Genomic DNA, 9,147 nt, shown 5'->3' on the forward strand with positions numbered 1-9,147 from the left:
GCGGATGATAGGCAGTAGTAACTCAATGATTCACATTGTATCGCTGCATCATAAAAGTAAACTTACGGTTGCAGAAATACGACCCTTCATCACTTATGATTACTCGTGGCATTCCAAACCTTGTGAAAATATGCTTATAAAGAAAATTCAACACTGCCTTTGCATCATTTTTTGGTAGAGCTTTGACTTCTACCCATTTTGAGACATAATTGACTGCCAGCAAGATGTACTGATTATTGCAGGATGAGACAAAAGGCCCCATGAAATCGATTCCCCAAACATCAAAGACCTCGACTTCAAGCATCTTATTTAACGGCATCTCATCCTTTCTCGTAAGATTCCCCACTCTTTGGAAATGATCACACCTTAAAATGAACTGATGAGCATCCTTAACCAAAGTAGGACAGAAAAAACCTGCTTGCAGAATACGAGCTGTTGTCTTCTTACCACCATAGTGTCCACCATAAACTGTGGAGTGGCAGTCTCGTAATATCCCCTCCATCTCACAGAATGGGATACATCTCCTGATGATCTGGTCAGCTCCCTGTCTAAACAAATACAGTTCATCCCACATATACCACTTCACCTCATGCAGAAACTTCTTCTTTTGAGCTGTGGTCAAATTAGGAGGCATTATATTGCTGACAAGATAATTCATAATATCTGCGAACCATGGCTCTTCCTCCTGAACTGCGAACAATTGCTCATCCGGAAAAGATTCGTTGATCAATGCCTTATCATGTGAAGTAGACTCGGGATTCTCCAATCTAGGTGTTTCCTCAATAGATGGTTTGAGCTTCCATTCAGCATTTTTGAGGTCAGAAGTACCAAGAGATTCAAACGGCATGTCTAGCTTTCGCCTCCAGGGAGAAGCATTAAGATATTGTAGTTGCTCATTGCCATCCTCATCATCACTGTCAAAATCCCCCACTAAGGCCTTCTCTAATGCATCAGACATTAGCATATGATCAAGTTCTGAAGTAACTGCAGAATCAATCAAATCCACTTTTAAACACTCCTCATCTTCTATAGGGAATTTCATTGCTTTGAATACATTGAATGTCACATCCTGATCCTGCAGCCGCATAGTAAGTTCACCTTTCTGCACATCTATCAAGGTACGACCTGTAGCCAAGAAAGGTCTTCCCAAGATTATGGGAATCTTCTTATCTTCCTCGAAATCCAGAATAACAAAGTCTGCAGGAAAGAAGAGCTTATCCACCTTTACTAGCACATCCTCCACTATGCCTCGTGGGTATGTAATAGAACGATCAGCCAATTGTAGAGACATGTAGGTGGGTTTTGGATCAGGCAAATTCAACTTTTTAAAGATCGACAACGGCATCAGATTGATGCCTGCTCCCAAATCACAAAGGCACTTGTCAAAAGACAACTTGCCAATGGTGCAAGGAATGGTGAAGCTGCCTGGATCTTTAAGCTTTGGAGGTAACTTTTATTACAGCACAGCACTGCATTCTTCCGTTAGAGCAACGGTCTCAAGGTCATCCAGTTTCACCTTCCTTGAAAGAATATTCTTCATAAATCTCGCATAACTAGGCATTTGCTCCAGAGCCTCTGCGAAAGGTATATTGATGTGAAGTTTCTTGAATACCTCCAGAAACTTATCGAACTGCTTATCCAGCTTTTGTTGTTGCAATCTCTTAGGGAAAGGTGGTGGAGGATAGAGCTGTTTCTCCCCTGTATTACCCTCAGGCAGAGTGTGTTCAACAGTAGTCTTCCTTGGTTCCGCCGCTTTCTCCTTTTGCTTAGCTTCTTCATCACCAACTTCAGCTTCTCCTTCTTTTGCTCTTTCAGCCTCAGCAACTTTTCCAGACCTTAAGGTAATAGCCTTGACTTTCTCTTTAGCTTCCTTCCTGCCTGGCACTTCAGTGTCACTGGGAAGTGTGTCAGGTTGACGATTGAGCACTGCATTGGCAATTTGACCGATTTGATTTTCCAAGGTCTTGATAGAAACCGCCTGACTTTTGCACAACAACTTAAGTTCCTCAAAATCAGCACTAGTGGGTGCAGCTGTACCTCCCTGTTGAGGATATGATTGCCTTTGAGCATAATGCTGTGGTTGTTGGAATCCAGCTGGATTAAACTGTTTACTTACGCCTTGCTGATATGGTTGCTGAATAGCATTCTGATTATTACTCCAGCTGAAATTTGGATGATTTGTGTTGTTAGGATGATAAGTAGCTGGCACAGGCTGATGTTGTCGCTGATAATTATTTACATACTGAACAGATTCATTAACAAGAGAACACTGATCCGTAGCATGAGAACCTGCATAAAGCTCACAGACCATAGCTATCTGATTGACTCCATAGGTGGCTAGAGAATCGACCTTCATAGACAGCGCTTGGATCTGCGCTGCAATAGCTGTAGTTGCATCAACTTCCAAAATACCTGCTACCTTCCCAGGCATCATCCTTTGAGTTGGGTTTTGATGCTCATTCGCAGCCATAGTCTCAATAAGATTATAAGCCTTAGTATAGCTTTTGGCCCACAAGGCGCCTCCAGCTGCTGTATCGAGCATGGGCCGAGATTGGCCCCCCAAACCATTATAGAAACCAGTGATTACCATCCAATCAGGCATTCCATGATGTGGACACTTTCTCAACATCTCCTTGTTGCGCTCCCAAGCTTCGCACATAGATTCTGTAAGTTGCTGCGCAAACTGAGTAAGAGCACTCCTCATAGCAGCAGTCTTCGCCATTGGATAAAACTTCACCAGAAACTTTTGCGCAAGATCTTGCCAAGTAGTGATAGACCCAGCTGGTTCAGAATGTAACCAGTCCTTAGATTTATACCTCAGAGAGAATGGGAAAAGCCTCAGCTTAATAGCCTCATCAGTCACACCATTATATTTGAAAGTACTGCAGATCTCGACAAAATTCCGTATGCGCATGTTGGGGTCTTCAGTCGCAGCACCTCCGAAAGAAACAGAATTCTGCACCATCTGAATAGTGCCCGGCTTGATTTCAAAGGTGTTAGCCTGAATAGCCGGATAAAGAATGCTTGACTGAATGTCATCAATTTTGGGCCGAGAAAAGTCCATAAGAGATGGATCTGCCGGAACAATACGATCACCCATGATTAATGGTTCTTTCTGCTCACTTCCTGAATCCGAATCTTCAAAATCTATCTTCTCCGGAATATCAAGAACTTCGTCTGTCTCCTCAGCTGTATCTAAAGTCCTCTTATGAGTACGAGGACAAGTTTGCATAAACGCTCGCTAAAGTACCTGAAACACAACCGGAAACAATAAGTAACACGTCTTAATCACTGAGTCCTAATGACCAATGATGGTAAGTACATAAACTAAACAAATACGCCGAGTCCCCGGCAGCGGCACCAAAAACTTGTTAGGGCGAAAACACGCGCTAATAACACACGCAAGTATACGCGTTCACAAGTAATATAGAATACTTTCTAGTTCGTTCCCGCAGAGACTCAGACTAATTATGTTCAATTAAACTCACTCACCAATGTATGATTACTTCTCAATGTTAAGACAATAACACTTAGAATTGATTAACTAATTATTAACTACTAGAATTAAACACTTAATTAACACTTGAACTAATAATATTAAAACACTCATGAGATCACAACTTCATTACTACTTCCTTCAATAGTCATTGTTATTACCCTTAGCATGCAACAATGATGATATTAATCAAATAACACGAAACCGATAAAATCCAACTTTCATTGTACTAATACCATTCTACCAAACATCCACAATTAAGATAGAAGTTGAATACGCATCAATTATGTAGAGTCCCTATATGTCTACATAAATTGACAACATAATGATTTAAGCACAAGTTATTCCTTTCGATTACACAGGGCGAATAAAAGGGTTAGAGTTACCCATTAATCATGCATACTCTTACATGAACCTATGCTAGCATGGCAAGTTCTAAATCTCAAGATCCACCGTCGCTTCACAAGAGATTAACACCCTATCTTATATGTTCGCGACGCACATAAGACGAATACGCACAACCAATACTAGATATCATACAATCATCAAACACTAAGGTATTAAACAACTAACTAAAAAACTCCATAGTAAATCCGTTACAACCCCATGATCACGATTAGCCCATGATAGCACTCATCGTCATCATGGGTTCATATGAAAACACGCTAACAACACACGAGAATAATAACTAAAACTACTTATATTAAACCAGAGTACATCACAAGAGTAATTAGGTTCAAAGTAAAGAAAACTAGCATCCAACGTTACAACGAAATAAAGAATCACAAGAAAATATGCTTCATCTTCGTTGCGGTGTGCTAAAATGGTCTTCTTCCTTATCTCCTCACTCTTCGATTAATACTACAATCCAATCTATGTGAAACGTCTCTGAAATCTACTTATATAGGAGTCCATAAAACCCAGATAACTCAGAAGTTGGAAGCCAAACATAAATAGGAGTCTAAAATAATTAATCCAAAAATACGACCCTGCGCGGCCGCTCAGCATTCCTGAGCGGGCGCTCAGCTTCCTGAGCGGTCGCTCAGCAGAGCTGAGCGGGCGCTCAGCCCCCTTCTGGAAACTGATCTATTTTTCCTCCGTTTCTTCGCTGCAATCTGTTCCTATCTTCCCACTTGCAATACTAAACACATGCCAAGACTTATTATTGATGAAATCTCTTCCGAAATGTAATTAATACCCTGAAATGCACAAACACTAGAAAAACGCATCAAATACACAAAATACTTGATTTCAAGACACTAATTCAAGTTATTATAAGATGTTCTAAGTGGTATAAAATGCCACTTATCAGGCACGAAAATTGGTTGTTCGAGCACTACGATACTCTTTGATAGATGGAATTATGTACAAAAGAACTTCCGTGGTTTCCTACTTAAGATGTCTTAGGCCCGATGAGGCTCGCTTGGCTCTTGAAGAAGTACATGATGGCATATGTGGGCAACACTTGGGGGGGCAGGGCCTTGGCTCATAAGATAACCTGTTTAGGCTTCTATTGGCCAGAAATGATGGCTGATGCCAAAGAATATGTGAAAAAATGTGACCGCTGTCAGAAGCACGCACCAGTTGTTAACCAACCCCCTGAGATACTGACCTCTATTAACTCGCTCATCACCTTTGCTATGTGGGGAATGGATATACTAGGGCCCTTCCCCATGGCCACGGTACAAAGGAAGTTTCTGATTGTAGCCATTGATTATTTCACCAAGTGGATTGAAGCCAAACCCTTGGCCAATATCACAACTAAGCAGGTTGCACAATTCCTGTGGGAAAGTATTATGTGCCGGTATGGAATTCCTTGCATCCTAGTCACTGACAATGGAACACAGTTCAACAACGAGGAATTCAAGAAATATTGTGAGGAAAATGAAATTGAGTTGCGATTCACATCCGTGGCTCACCCGCAAGCCAATGGGCAAGCGGAAGTGGCAAATCGAATAATCCTGGATGGACTAAAGAACAGGATCGAGAAGTCAAGGAATAACTGGGTGGATGAAATACTCACCATACTATGGGCCTATAGTACTACCTGTAGAGTCACGACTGGAGCAACTCCCTTCATGTTAGCATATGGTGCAGAAGCAGTTGTTCCTGTAGAGATCTCACATTCCTCCCCCAGGATTCAAGCTTTCAATATTAAGGAAAATGAAGAAGGGCAATGGTTAGCCCTGGATCTAATTGACGAAGTACGAGATGAGGCACATGCGAAGATAGTGGAATATCAGAAAAAAGCTTCGTTCTACTACAACCTAAGGGTTAAAGAAAGGTTCTTCAAACAAGGTGACTTAGTCTTGAGGAAAGTTGAAGCTTCTGGTGTAGGACAGAAAGGGAAACTTGCCCCAAATTGGGAAGGGCCGTACAAAGTCAAGAGCGTTCAGGGTAAGGAACCTACAAGCTGGAGACTATGGATGGTTTTGAAGTCCCGAGAACTTGGCATGCCCAAAACCTGAAGGTTTACTATGTGTAGAACAGTTAAAGTATGATTCTCTCTTGTCAGTATGACAAGTAGGTTTAAAAGCACCTTGAAGCTTTGCTTGCTTAGGATTTTTCTATATAGAAGCTATGTTTAGATTTTATCAGGGTTGAACCCATTTCATATAAGGAATCGAGAATACTAAGTTATAATATAAAGCCTTCGACTTAATCTCCGCTTATTAGATTGATGCATTGTGAAGGATAAAACCAAGTTATAGACTTGAGTTTGAAAAATCGAAAGAAAAAATACGACGATACTTGGGCAAAATATGACTGAAAATAATAAAAGTCAACTACAAAGTTCAATATTGTCTAAGAAAGAAGAAATACATAAAAACTTAGGCCTTGGAAGGCTGGGATTCTTCAGAATCACTATCCGAAGTCTCCTCGGATGTCTCTTCAGTCGGTCCCTCGGAAGTCCCCTCGGAAGTCTCCGCAGAGGTTCCCTCGGAACTATCTTCGGGCTCTTTGGATGCTGCAGGAGATGCTGGTCTAGGAGACGCTGGCTTTGGAGGCTCTTCTACCCTGGCCTTCTTTATAACGGGCTCAGGCTCCTCCTCCGAAGAAGATTCCTCCTCTTCAGAGTTGGATTCGAGCTCCTTTCTCTTTTGGCCTTGGCCTTGACTTCCCGATGGGCCATCCTTGATCAAATTAGCGAGCTTATCTGTAACGCCCCCAAGTGCTGGAACTCGTACAGGGCAAGAGTAGGAGGCCTGTTCAAGGACTTCTGGAAACTCATCCTGAATGGCCTCCACAGCGGCGTCCCAGCCTTCCTTATAGCTGACTGGATGAAGGAGGGCATCGTGCTCCACCATTAAATCCTTGAACTCCTGAGTGTCCATCCTGCCATCAAAGGCTTTATCCTTTTGAGCCTTAATGATAACATTTTCAGCCCGGGCCGTTTCCAAGTTAGAAGTAGATGAGGCAAGTTGGGCTTCAAGGGCCTCTATTCTTTGGTTGGCCTCCTCCAGCTTCTTGTTCGCATCCTCGAGGCCAACCTTCCAAGCCTTGGCTTGGTGAATCGCCCCTTGAAAATGGGCGTTCGCCTACAAGATACACAGCAAAGGTAAGAAATGGAAAAAAAAACTATGAATGGCAAAGGAAAAAGACGTACCGTCGCCAAATCCTGAGCTCCGAAAAGCTCGTTAGCCTCCAAGTCCTGTTGAAGGACAAAGTCTTGATAGTCAACCAGGGAAATAGAATGCATAGACCATTCCTTGGCAAGCGCTGTGTTTCCAACAATTGAATCCTTGCCCCGGATTCCCCAAGCAGGTTGGAAGTAAGACCCTGGTTTTTACTTGGTACGTAAAACTTGGTTGGGGCCTTCTTCGCCTGGTTCCTTTGCCTGGAGTAGGAACTCCGGGAAATGATCCCCAAGGCGTGGGTCTTTAAAGACCTTTCCAGCATGCTTCATTCTGGTCATTTCCAGGTCTTTAGGCTTTGTAGCCTACTCAATTTTCTCAGCCACTGCAACAAATAAGATAAGTGAGTTGAGAAGTTAGCAAAGTAGAAGATAGAAGGAACGAAAACAACTAAATAAGGAAGGAAACATACTCTTCTTAGGGACGGGAGAAAGGCCGCGTTCTATAAGAACGGAGATAAGATCCCAAGAATGGGAAGTCCCATTATCTTGCATAAGGAGGTTGAAAGCTTTGGTCTCCTCCTCAGACAAAATTATATCGTTTGGGCTCCCATCTACGGCCTGCCCAAAAGACGAGCGAAATAGGGTGCCCCAATCGCCACCCTCCCAAACGACGAACAGAAAATCTTTCTTCCACCCCAAGTTGTTGTCAGGGATGGACTTCCCGTTCACTATGTGGGGAACCGTTGGGTGCTGGTTTAAAGAAACCCACCCTAGATTCTTGTCAGGACTGTTCTTGAACTGGAAAATCTTTCTAAAAATAGCAACAGAGGTAGAGACATTGTGCTTGGCGCATTGCGACAGATAGCACATAATCAACCTCCAAGAGTTAGGAGGGAGTTGGCAAGGGCTGATGCCCACATCAGCTAGCAAAACAGGGATAAATGGGTGAAAGGGGAGTCTAATACCTGCCCTTAAAGTATCCCTGTAGACGCATAGTGCGTCTTTCCTCCACTGACAGGCCCTGTTGGCCGGACCTGCAAGAACTAGCTTGAAAGGATCCTTAATTCTAAAACAACCGCTCAACTTGTCCAGCTCCTTTGGATCCCGCAAGGCACTGATATGGTCATGCGTGTCTAGATGCGCATCTGACGGGTACTCGTCCCCTCGGGTGTTGATCATATCAATCAAGGAAGTGTACCTTGACCGAATGGGAAACTCATTGGACTTTCTGGCCACATTCATCTTGCCCAAACGGGTCATTTTCTTATCAGCCATCTGAAAAAAAAAGGGGCACATAAGGAGACAATTTTAAAATGCAAACTATGCAAAAACAAGTACAAGAAGTAAAGGGAGAAGTCTTACCTGAAGTAATGCTCCTAAAGAAGGCTTTGGGGCTTAAGATACTCCGACCTACTGTTATTGCTCTGAGATTCTTAACAGAAGGAGAATTTAGAAATGAGAAAGTGAGGAGCAATAGACTCTACTCACTCCTTTATATAGGAGAAAAAGTGAAGTTGAAGGGACAAAAAGCCCAGTAAGGATAAAGGCCCAAAGAAAAAAGCCCAGAAATGGTACATTTCAGAATATTTCAAGGAATTCCAAAGAAATTAAATAAAAATTCTCGAGAATTCTAAAGAATTCTAAAGAAGGTGTTTTAATATATTAAACCCAGATTAATAAGAGGCCCAATGAAAAGCCCAAATCCAATTAGGATTTGGAAAAATAAAAAGCCCAAATCCAATTAGGATTTGGAAAAATAGAAGGCCCAAATCCAATTAGGATTTAGAAAAATAGAAGACCCAAATCAAAGCCCTAAAAAAGATAAGGCCCAATTCAAATGGGATAAGAAGGAAGCCCAATAAGACCAGGATTGAGGTCGAGTTCCAAGTCGTGAATTCTGCTCGAATTCTTTCGAACAGACACCCGAAAATTACGGGTATAATGGACCGGGATTGAGGTCAAATTTCAGCTCGTGAATTCTGTTCGAATTCTTTTGAACAGACACCCGAAAATTACGGGTATAATAGAACTGGATTGAGGTCGAAAGCTAGACCAGGATCGAGGTCGAATTCCT

General features: G+C 42.4%; 1 non-coding gene across 1 annotated transcript; it reads left to right on the forward strand.

Annotated features, from left to right (window-relative positions):
* Window positions 1–2,600: 2,600 nt before the first annotated feature.
* On the forward strand, window positions 2,601–2,707 carry LOC141681718 (small nucleolar RNA R71). Its single transcript, XR_012559143.1, has one exon. It is a non-coding gene; the product is annotated as a small nucleolar RNA R71 (small nucleolar RNA).
* Window positions 2,708–9,147: the final 6,440 nt, after the last annotated feature.

This window comes from Apium graveolens, chromosome 8 (genome assembly GCF_009905375.1).
Source record: "Apium graveolens cultivar Ventura chromosome 8, ASM990537v1, whole genome shotgun sequence".
Classification (NCBI taxonomy): domain Eukaryota; kingdom Viridiplantae; phylum Streptophyta; class Magnoliopsida; order Apiales; family Apiaceae; genus Apium; species Apium graveolens.